General features: G+C 42.8%; 1 pseudogene; it reads left to right on the forward strand.

Annotated features, from left to right (window-relative positions):
• The first annotated feature begins 3210 nt into the window (after positions 1 to 3210).
• On the forward strand, positions 3211 to 10185 carry LOC131246919 (epidermis-specific secreted glycoprotein EP1-like; annotated as a pseudogene).
• Positions 10186 to 10784: the final 599 nt, after the last annotated feature.

Consider the following 10784-nt stretch of genomic DNA (forward strand, 5'->3'; position numbering starts at 1 on the left):
GGATTTAACTCGTTATTTAGATATTGCCTTAAAATGATCTCTCCAAATGAATGGAAGGTGTGGATACAAAACATACATCATGGTGGGGCCCACGGAACTGGATGACGTAACTTTAGTAGCTAGTCCCGCAACTCAGCTACCTGTCACTGATGTGTTGTGCACGCAAGTGGTTGACGTGCATAGCACGTCTCTTGGTAAACTATGTTGGGGGCCACCATGAATGCATGTGGTTTATCCACGCCGTTCATTCGTTTTCTCAAATCATTTTAGTGGTTAAACCCAAAATTGATGAATATCCAAAGCTCAAGTGGACCATACCACAAGAAGAAGTAGAAGTATTGATTTTCACCATTGAATCACTCCAGATCGAATCAGAACAGTCCGGATTGGATCCATTCGGTCCGGATTTTGGATCAGAACGGTCCGATTTCGCCATGATCTGACATTGATCCGATGAACGGTCGGATCCGACTAATTCAAGCCGAACCGCACCGATCCAAGCCTTCGAATCGGGTCGAATTGGCTAGGATCGGGTCGGATCCACCGAATCGGACCAAAAATGCCCAGCTCTAGTCCTACCCCCGCTCGGACGGTAATCCGTCCGAGCAGGGCTCTGTGGGGTCCACTGTGATGTAAGTCTTTTATCCACGCCGTTCAATGCTTTTTTCAAATAATTTTAATATACGAACCAAAAAATGAGGCAGGTCCAAGGAATGGACCACACCAAAGGAACCCACACTGATAATGACACCCACCGTTGAAACTTTTCTAAGGGCCAACATGATTTTTTTTACCCTACAACCTATTCATAAGGTCATGTAGACGTGGATGAAGTGAAAACACAAATATCAGCTTCATCCGAAACTTCTCCAGCTCCCAAGAAGTTTTTAATGTTGGACGTTCAATCCCCACTTTGTGGTCCGCTTAAGCTTTGGACCTGCCTCATTTTTTGGTTCACATCTTAAAATTATCTGAAAAAAGCGTTGAACGGCGTTGATAAAACACTTACATCACGGTGGGCCCACAGAGCCCTGCCCGGACGGATTACCGTCTGGGCGGGGGTAGGACACAATCCGCGGGTACATCTAACACATCTAACGTACGGGATGTGGATTGCGTCTGGCCGCTGCCTGCACGGACTTGGTCCACGCAGTCCCCTGTAGGGTCATCATGGGGCCCACTATAATGTATGTGTCTTATCCACACCGTTTATCTATTTTAAAACTCGTTTTAGGACATGAGCTTGAAGTATGTCCAAAGCTTAAGAAAACACATGGTAAGAACAACGTGATTTGAACGGTTATTATAAAAACTTCTTTTGGATCAAGCTGATATTTGTTTTTTGTTATTTATTTATTTATTTACTTTTGTCTATGACCACGTGATCACATGAAAAGGTTGAATGACAAATAAACATTATCTCGGGCTTTAGGAAGATTTCAATAGTGGACGTCATTGTACCGACTATTTCCCATGATGTTGTCCACTTGAGATTTGTACATAATAAAACCCATACATCTGGGTGGGCCCCACAGATCCTTTGCCCGCATCCCTAATGGACGGAACGATTAGGTGCAGCCCCTCTCCCAACCAAGATGGTGTGGCCCTTAGTGTGGGGTCCACGTTGATGTATGCATTTTATATTCGTGTTGTCTGTCTGTTTTGCCGGATTAGTTTAGTGCAGTGGCCAAAAGCGAAAAAGATCCAAATCTCAGTTAAATATAATATAGGAACCGGTGCTGATTAAGCTAGCTAACATTAGAAACTTCGAAAGGCCTATCGTAATGTCTAAATCACGTAAGCCTGGATGAAGAGAAAAGTAAATATGATCTTGATTCAAAACTTACGTGTCTATTAATGGTCAATGACATGTGTTTAATACGGTATGGTACACCTGAGAAATCTGCTTCATTTACGATGAGCTCATGCCTTGGATATAGAATAAATGGGCGCGGATTGGGTATTGACAAGTTGAGTAGCGATGCTGCGAAGTGACGTCACCAAGTTCTGTGGGCCCACCATGATATATGTTTTGTATCCATGCCGTCCGTACATTTGGAGAGATCATTTTAGGGTAAGATCAAAAGAATGAGTCACATCCAAAACTCCAGTGGATCCCACCAGAGAAAACAGTGGGGAGAGTGACACCACCGTTAAAAGCTTTTAATGTCCACAAAAGTTTTATATCAAGCTGATATTTGTGTTTTCCCTTCTTTAATGTCTTTGTTAACTTTTGAATAAGTTGGATTTCGAAAAAACATCACGGTGAGCCTTAGGAAGGTTTCAACGGTGGGCATCAATCTTTCTGCTGTTTTTTTTGGTGGGGTCCACAAAAGCTTTGGATCTGCCTCGTTCTCTGGGTCATGCCTTAAAATAATATATCTAAATGAATGAACGTTGTGGATACAACACATACATCATAGTGGAGTCCACGAAACTTGGTGACGTCACTTCAGTAGCGAGTCTCGCTACTCAACCTGTTAGTATCTAATCCGCGTCCAGAATAAATACATCATTTTGGGCCCAACGGTAAGGGCAACACCGAATCTGCTCCCTAATCGGACAGGGCGGATCGGATACATAGCTGACGTGAGATTCACATCATCTAGGCAACGGTAACACGTGCACCCACCTCCTGAAGAAAATACTTAAATAACACATGCCCAGCCCGTTGACAGCTCTACCACCCCCTTTTTACTTGTGGTGTGGCTCACATGAGTCGTGGTAACACTAAATTATTGTCATCAGAGGTAAAATCGAGGGACACACCTGATGGACGGAGTAGATTTCTCATACACATGGACATAGAGTGTGTTACCCACAGCATAAAACAGGTGGTGCAGAGGATTCCGTTCCAAAATATGAACAATTACCGAACATACATATCTCTTGAATAAGTAAAAATCAAGTAACTTATGATCCAAACGCCCCCTTAGTGCGTGCGTGCCTTGCTGCGTTGATACTCTTGCCCAAATCCTAGGCCAGCCCTATGATTAGGTGTGCCGTAGTGCATGGGACAAATAGTTGGATAAAAACCAGTTTTTTTTTTTTTTTTTAAGCCATTTATTTCTTATATACATTGTGGGACGTCTTATGGGTTGCTCGGACATTGCAGGTGTGTGACAGTTTTTTGCACGTGCGTGACACATCAGCATGTGGATATACATTAGCCTAGGTGACATTATTCGTGGTGAAGGATGACAATGACACATGCAGATAGGAAAGGTAATAAGGACACCCTAGCTCATATTACAGTTACTCACTTGACCAGTGGGTTGCGTTAGACCATAGCTTAGGCCTAATTTCTTGGCTGGCAGGAAGGGTTAGGCCTTGCACTAGCATTTAGCTCATGGGTTGGACATGGATTGTAATTGGAGTTTTCGATTTTTTAGTATATATTGCTTGCCACTGATGTATATTATTGAGGCTTGAAGATCTTAAATTGTTCCTCACATCTGTCTTTTTCACTCAATACATACTTTTAAGATGGGAAAGAACTGCAATTCATACGAGAGGCTTGCAGACTAAACCTATTACACTTGTATAGCTGACTCTAAAAATCTCAAAAATCCATTAAGAGCAGACAGGTGGGCTTGAAACCTGCCCGTAACCCACGGTTACAGGGCTCCTGTGACCTTGGGCCCATCACGAAGGTTTCCTTAGCTCCTATAAGGAGATGAGCCCAGGCTCCAGGGAGATCCAAAACTCAAGTGGGCCATACCACAGGAATCAGTGGGAACGGAGACACATACCCTTGAAATCTTCCCGGGGCTGACTGTGATGTTTAGATGCCACCCAAGCCGTTCATAAGGATTCCCACGGGCGTGAAGGGAAAGCAGAAACGTAACCTTGATCCCAAACCTCGTTTCAACGGTAGGCGTTCAATGCTCACTCGTGTGGCTTACAACACTGTTGGATGTCCCTCATGTTTGGGCTCATGTTCTAACAATATAATGCAAACATCACGGTGGGCCCCACAGACCCTTGGTTTCAGGCTTGAACGTGGTTTGGCGGGTGACCAAAACACCAGCCAGCTAGCTGCCGTCAAAGCTTTGTAGGTCCCATCATGATGTATATGTTCCATCTATTTTTCCAGCTCATTTTAGGTTACGAGCCCAAAAATGAGGCATATCCAGCGCTCAAGTGACCACACAATAGGAAATAGTGAGGATTGACCACTCACCGTTGAAAACTTTTTGGGGTTTCCAAGAAATTTGCATAAGCTTATATTTGTGTCCGTTTGACCTTATAAACACTTTGGATGACAAAAAACTCAAAAATTCAGGTCCGGTTTTTCAATCGATCAAGTTGGGTCAATGAACTGGGCCCATTCACAATTTTGATTTTGCCTTGCCCAACCCGGCTGGCCCACTACCAGCCTTGTTTTCTGGTCAAACAAGGTCAAGGGTCGTCGAAGGCAACGGACGTTCTAGATAGTGAGTCCCACGCGCTAGCTAAAGAGTAAAGATCTCACCCACTCGATGTGGAGTGGTCTGTCCGAAAGAGACTTCACTCATACCAAAGTCAGGCCCATATAATTTGGACCATTCATCATTTGGGGGCCACCACCCTTTAAAATAAATCTTGTGGGCCCCACCTCATCCTCTCCATCACTCTACAGAATCACTTTGATTATTCTGATCAATGGGCAAAAAAATTGGCAGTCCACATCCTTTATGGAAAAAGTATGATAATCTATTTGGACCATCCATCATGCGGCCACCTCCGATGGCCCATTAAACCCCAAGAATAACTTTGATTGATGAATTTTCCCGTTTCAACAAAAGTTGACAAAATGGATGGTCCACATCATTTATCAAGAAAAAAATGTCCCAGATCTGGACTATTGATTATGTGGGGGCCTCACTACTAATCCGATGGTCTGATGATCCAAGCCATCCAACCAATTGCTAACAAAGATAGACGAAACAGACCATTAATTGCAACCAAAAAAATAAACCGTCTAATAATCGATCTAGAGACTGTCCATCATGTGGGACCCATCTCTAATTCCCCGTTCCACTAAAAATCACTATGATATCGTGATTCAAGGCATCGTATCAATGCCTAGTAAAATGGACGGCCTACCTTATTTATGAAAATTGTCGGATCAAAGATCTAGACCACCCATATTGTGGGCCCTCCTCTGATTCCTATCCCTGGTCAAAATCAATTTGATTAAATGATTCTAGCTATCTAATCAATAGCCAACAAAATGGAGTCCTATTTATTTACATAAAAGAATCCAACGATCGTAGATTTAGGCCATCCATATTGTGGGCTCCACTTTCAATTTCCTTTCCTCAAGAACCACTTTGATGATCCTAATTCCTATCTATCTGATCATTGGCAAACAAAATGAAAGGTCTAGATCATTAGTAGAGTACATTCACTTGCTTCCTAAAGCCCTTTAAATACCCCTTTCCAATCCATCCCAAATGCAATTCTCTAATCACCCAAACATGGTTCTCTTTTATCTTCTCTCTTCTCCCCTGCGTCTACGCCACTCAATCTCAATCCACAGTCCCAGCCTCCCAAACATTCACATGCATCAACCAAGGAGAATTCGGCAACTGTTTCTTCGAGTACCGAGCCAACTCTCGCATCATCGACATAGGCATGTTCCCGTTCCAATTAGGGGTCGTTTGGCACCGTGGATTTGCGAAGATTTGAGGGGATTCAAGGGAGTTTCAAATCCTGGCGGCATAAAGTAACCGGGGTTTAACGGTGAGAGCTTGGATTACACTTAAAATCATTTCCATAGTTGCATGTGTAACATGATGTGTGTCACTCTCCTATTATTCTAGTGGGCGCATGACCCACTAATGATATCCAAAACAAATAGATTATCAATGGCATCACCATTAATTACTTTAATACAAGGATCAACATTGTCCGAACATTGTCCATGGCCCATCTGGGACTCGGAATTTCATCATTTTCGAGCAAAACTTATATTTCAGTGGGCTTATTACAACATTGTGTCAAACACTACAGTCAAACACTACATGTGTTGCTAATTAGAGCTATTAAAGTTAATTTAGTAATTAAGTTCAAACCCCCGTAGATATACATGAATGACTACTTTTGTATTAAAGTTGACTCCGGTGCTGAACACAATTGGAGGATTTCAAATCAACGCTCCCAAACCGGCCTTATTCTTCTACAACACCACCCCCAACGCTTTCCACCTAGCGCTACCTATGGGCCATCCACGTTCCGAGTCGATGTTGCGTTGGATCTGGGAAGCCAACCGCAATGACCCAGTTCGCGAGAATGCAACCCTCACCTTCGTTTCGCGATGGCAATCTGGTCCTCGCTGATGTAGGCGGCCGAGTCGTGTGGTCTACCGGCACAGCTAATAAGGGGGTTGTTGGCCTAAGATTGCTTTCAACTGGCAATTTGGTTCTACACGATAGTCGTGGCCGGTTCGTGTGGCAAAGCTTCGATCACCCAACCAACACCCTCCTGGTGGGCCAATCTCTTCGTATCAACGGTCCAAACGAGCTTGTTAGCCGTACATCTGACGGGGATGCCTCTGAGGGGCCTTATAGCTTGGTGATGGAATCTGGAGGGTTGACCATGTACCCTAACATTGGCTCTAAATCTTTCCCTTACTACAACTACTCCGATGGCATGTTTTCTTTCTTGGGATGGCTCAAATCGCTCACATTCGCTAGTTCACTGGGTCGGGACAACGACTTCGCAACGACGCTAACGTTAGATATAGTGACCAGCTCTTCATCGTCTGGCTCTTTCATCTTGGCTAGGCCGAAATACAATGCTACCTTATCATTTCTACGTTTGGGATGGGATGGTAATGAGAAATTTACGACTGCGGACCCCACCTTTTATCCATTGGATATTCTTGAAGCAATACAAACTTAACTTCCGAACCGAGACCTCCTCGTATGGACGACAAATTCCAGGACGCCCCTCCTTTTCACGGAAACGGATTGGGTACTCCCCCTGCCACCCGCCAATGGCAGAACGTCGGTGGTCTGTGGGCCCCACCATGATGTATGCTTTTCATCCAAGCCGTCCATATATTTTTTCAGATCATTTTATGGGATGAGACCAAAAATGAGGTATATCCAAATCTCAAGTGTACCACATTACAGGAAACAGTGTTGAATGACCGTCAACCATTAGAAATCCTTTCCGTCTAAGTTGGGGCCCACTGTGATGTTTGTGAGAAATCCTCCCCGTCTAAGTTCATTCATAGGATCACAAAGACCTGGATGAAGAGGAAAAACAAATTTCATAATGATTCAAAACTTCTGAAACCCCTAAAAGGTTTTCAATGGTAGACGTTCAATTCCCCACTGCCTTTTACAGTGTGGTCCACTTGATAGTTAGATCTATCTTATTTTTTGTCTCAAGCCTTAATATGAGCTCGCCAAATAGATGGACGGTTTGGATATAACAAAGACCTCATGATGGGACCTACAAAAGCAACAACAAAATAAAAATAAAAATCTTCGGCCGTACGGCAACAGTGTCGCGGTAGTCTGGCAGATTATTATGATTTTTGTTACAAGGAGAACTTTTTCTTCCTTACATTTTTCTCTAATACATAATTATGTAAATACGTATATATAAGTATAAAAAAATATTTTTCTATCTTTTGATTTATTTTTTTGTCTATTTATTTAACAAGCATATCTACTAAACTAGAATGATTTACTTAACATACCATATATGATTTTGGGTTAAGAGAAGCTAATTTGGCCAACCAACCTAGTTATTTTCCAAGATTTCATCGGGTCGATGGTCGAAAATCTATTTCATTCAGTTCGTGGTCAATTTCAATCACTTCGCAGTCAAACTGGAAATTTAGCAAGGCAAACATGAAATTGAGCGGGGTAAATTAGAAATTCAGTAGGGCAAACATGAAATTGAGCGGGGTAAATTAGAAATTCAGCGGGACAAACATGAAATTGAGCGGGGCAAACATTAAATTAAGCGGGGCAAATTAGAAATTGAGCAGGGCAAACATGAAATTGAGCAGGGCAAACATTAAATTGAGCGAGGCAAACATGAAATTGAGCGGGGTAAACTAAAAATTCAACAGGGCAAACATGAAATTGAGCAGGGCAAACTAGAAATTCAGCGGAGTAAACTAGAAATTCAGTGGGGTAAACTAGAAATTGAGCGGGGCAAACATAATATTGAACGATCTCTCGATATTTGTCCCGCTGAAATCCAAGTTTGCCCCGCTCAATTTCATGTTTGCCCTGCTCAATTTCACCTTTGCCCCGCTGAAATTCAAGTTTGCCCCACTTAATTTCATGTTTACCCCGCTCAATTTCCTGTTTGCCCTGCTCAATTTCCTGTTTGCCGCGCTCAATTTCATGTTTGCCCCACTGAATTTCGTGTTTGCCCCGCTAAATTTTGTGTTTGCCCCGCTCAATTTCAAGTTTCCCCCTCTCAATTTCGTGTTTGCCCCGCTAAATTTCATGATTGCCTCGCTTAATTGCTAGTTTGCCTCGCTGAATTTCATGTTTGCCCCGCTCAATTTCTAGTTTCCCCCGCTCAATTTCCAGTTTCCTCCGCTCAATTTCATGTTTGTCATGCTCAATTTCATGTTTGCCCCACTCAATTTTATGTTTGCCCTGCTGAATTTCATGTTTGCCCCACTGAATTTCCTGTTTACTCCGCTCAATTTCGTGTTTGTCCTGCTCAATTTCCAGTTTGCCCTGCTCAATTTGATGTTTGCCCCGCTTAATTTTCAGTTTGCCTCTCCAATTTGATATATGCCCCGCTTAGTTTCCAGTTTCCTCCGCTGAATTTCATGTCTGCCTCGCTCAATTTTCAATTTCCCCCGCTGAATTTCATGTTTGCCCCACTTAATTTATAGTTTGCCCCGCTTAATTTCTAGTTTGCCCCACATATGAATCGTCATTTTTGTAAATACAATTTTGCTATTTGCCTGTGTCATATATAATATGCTACACTTGCATATGAATCGTTATGCTGACAGTGTGTAACAATAAAGTCCATTTTCTCTTCTTTTTTAGTGCAACACTGACTAAAAAATAATGGAAATTCTTCCACCATACACGGCATAGTTGCATAACAATCCAAGCCATCTAAATTTGATTGAAATTGACCGCAAAGTGAATGAAATGAATTTTCGACCATTAACCTGATGAAATCTTGAAAAATAATCAGGCCACTTGGCTAAAGTTGCTTCCTAAAATCATATATGATACGTTGAGTAAATAATTTTGGTTTTGGTTTAGAACATACTCTTGTTGAATGAATAAAGAAAGAAATTATAAAAGAGAAAAAAAAAATTTATATGCTTATATATATATATATATGAGAAAAATGTAGGTAGGTAGAATAAAGTTCTCCGTGTAAATTAGAAAAAAAAAAAAAGAAGAAGACTGGCGTGGCACTACCACTAATGGAGGTATTGGCACGGTACGCTGCAATAGCTACGGTTATAATTCGTAGCTATAGAGGGTGACACCTCACCACCGCCGAAGCGGTACTGGTTAGGTAGGCGGCAATGGCTACGGTTATAGCTACGGTTATAATCCGTAGTTATAGAGGAAGCAGGGTATTTTCGCCCTCAAATTGCTCCGTACGAACAGTTCTAAGTTCGTATGTTAAGTTTGTTTTGCTTCATGAATATCCAATGGATAAAAGGTGGGGTCCACAGTCGTAAATTTCTCGATGGTAATCTCAAGATCTATACTTACGACGACAAGGTAGATTACCGTGCATGAGAGGTGACATTCATCTTCTTCTCCAGCGACGGGCGGCTGAGCGGATGCAGGCTGTCAGGAAAGTGCGGGTCACTGGGGGTGTGTGAGGATGAGATGTGTGTGGCCTGCCCACAGCCGCAAGGCTTGTTGGGGTGGAGCAAGAGCTGTGGGCCACCGAAGGTTGCTGCACCATACAAGAAGGGTGCAGGTGTGGACTACTATAAGGTGGAGGGTGTGGAGAACTTCATGAGTGCATACGTTAAGAGCGATGGGCGCATGAAGGTTGAAGAATGTAGGAAGAAATGTAGTCAGTATTGTAGTTGTGTGGGTTTCTTCTATTGGGAGGAGTCTTCACGGTGCTGGCTGGCCCCTGTGATTGGAACACTTGAGAAAGTGTCCAATGCTTCTCATAACGCTTTCATCAAGTTCTCTAAGTAGAAAATAACCTTTCTTTCAGTTAGTTTAACTGGTTTGGGTCTCACTGCAATGTTTTATGCAATTTTTACGCTTTTTTATGTTATAATGAATTGTAGCGCCTGCGGGCATTGCTGTGCGGATACCTAAGCCTTGCACAAGCAATTGGAGTTTTTATTTTCCAAGTATAGAATGCTTGGCGCCATTGATGTATTTTGTTGAGGCTTGAAGATACTCTCTCTAGATCCCTCAATTGACACTTCTAAGATGGGAGAGAATTACAAAACATAAGAGAGGCTTGCAGGCAAAAACTGCAACATTTGTATAGTGGACATCAAAAAACTGAAAATTCCATCAAGAGCGGTCTGGTAGCCTTGGCGACGGGCAAGCTTTCGTTTACCGATCAGGTGAGGTTTTTGAATTGGTCAAGCTGTGCCTACTGGGCTATTCAAAATATTGATTTTGCCTTGCACAAGCCCGCGTGATGGGGCAAGCTGGCCTACTACCAGCCTTGTTGGCTGGTCAAACAAGGCCAATGCAGTTCGGCAACCAGCGATCTAGATGGTGTGTCCCACGCACTCACTAAAGATCTCATCTACTCGATGTGGAGCATTCTGTCCGAAAGAGATCGACTTTACTCATACCTAAGCCAGG

This window comes from Magnolia sinica, chromosome 5 (assembly GCF_029962835.1).
Source record: "Magnolia sinica isolate HGM2019 chromosome 5, MsV1, whole genome shotgun sequence".
Taxonomy (NCBI): Eukaryota; Viridiplantae; Streptophyta; class Magnoliopsida; order Magnoliales; family Magnoliaceae; genus Magnolia; species Magnolia sinica.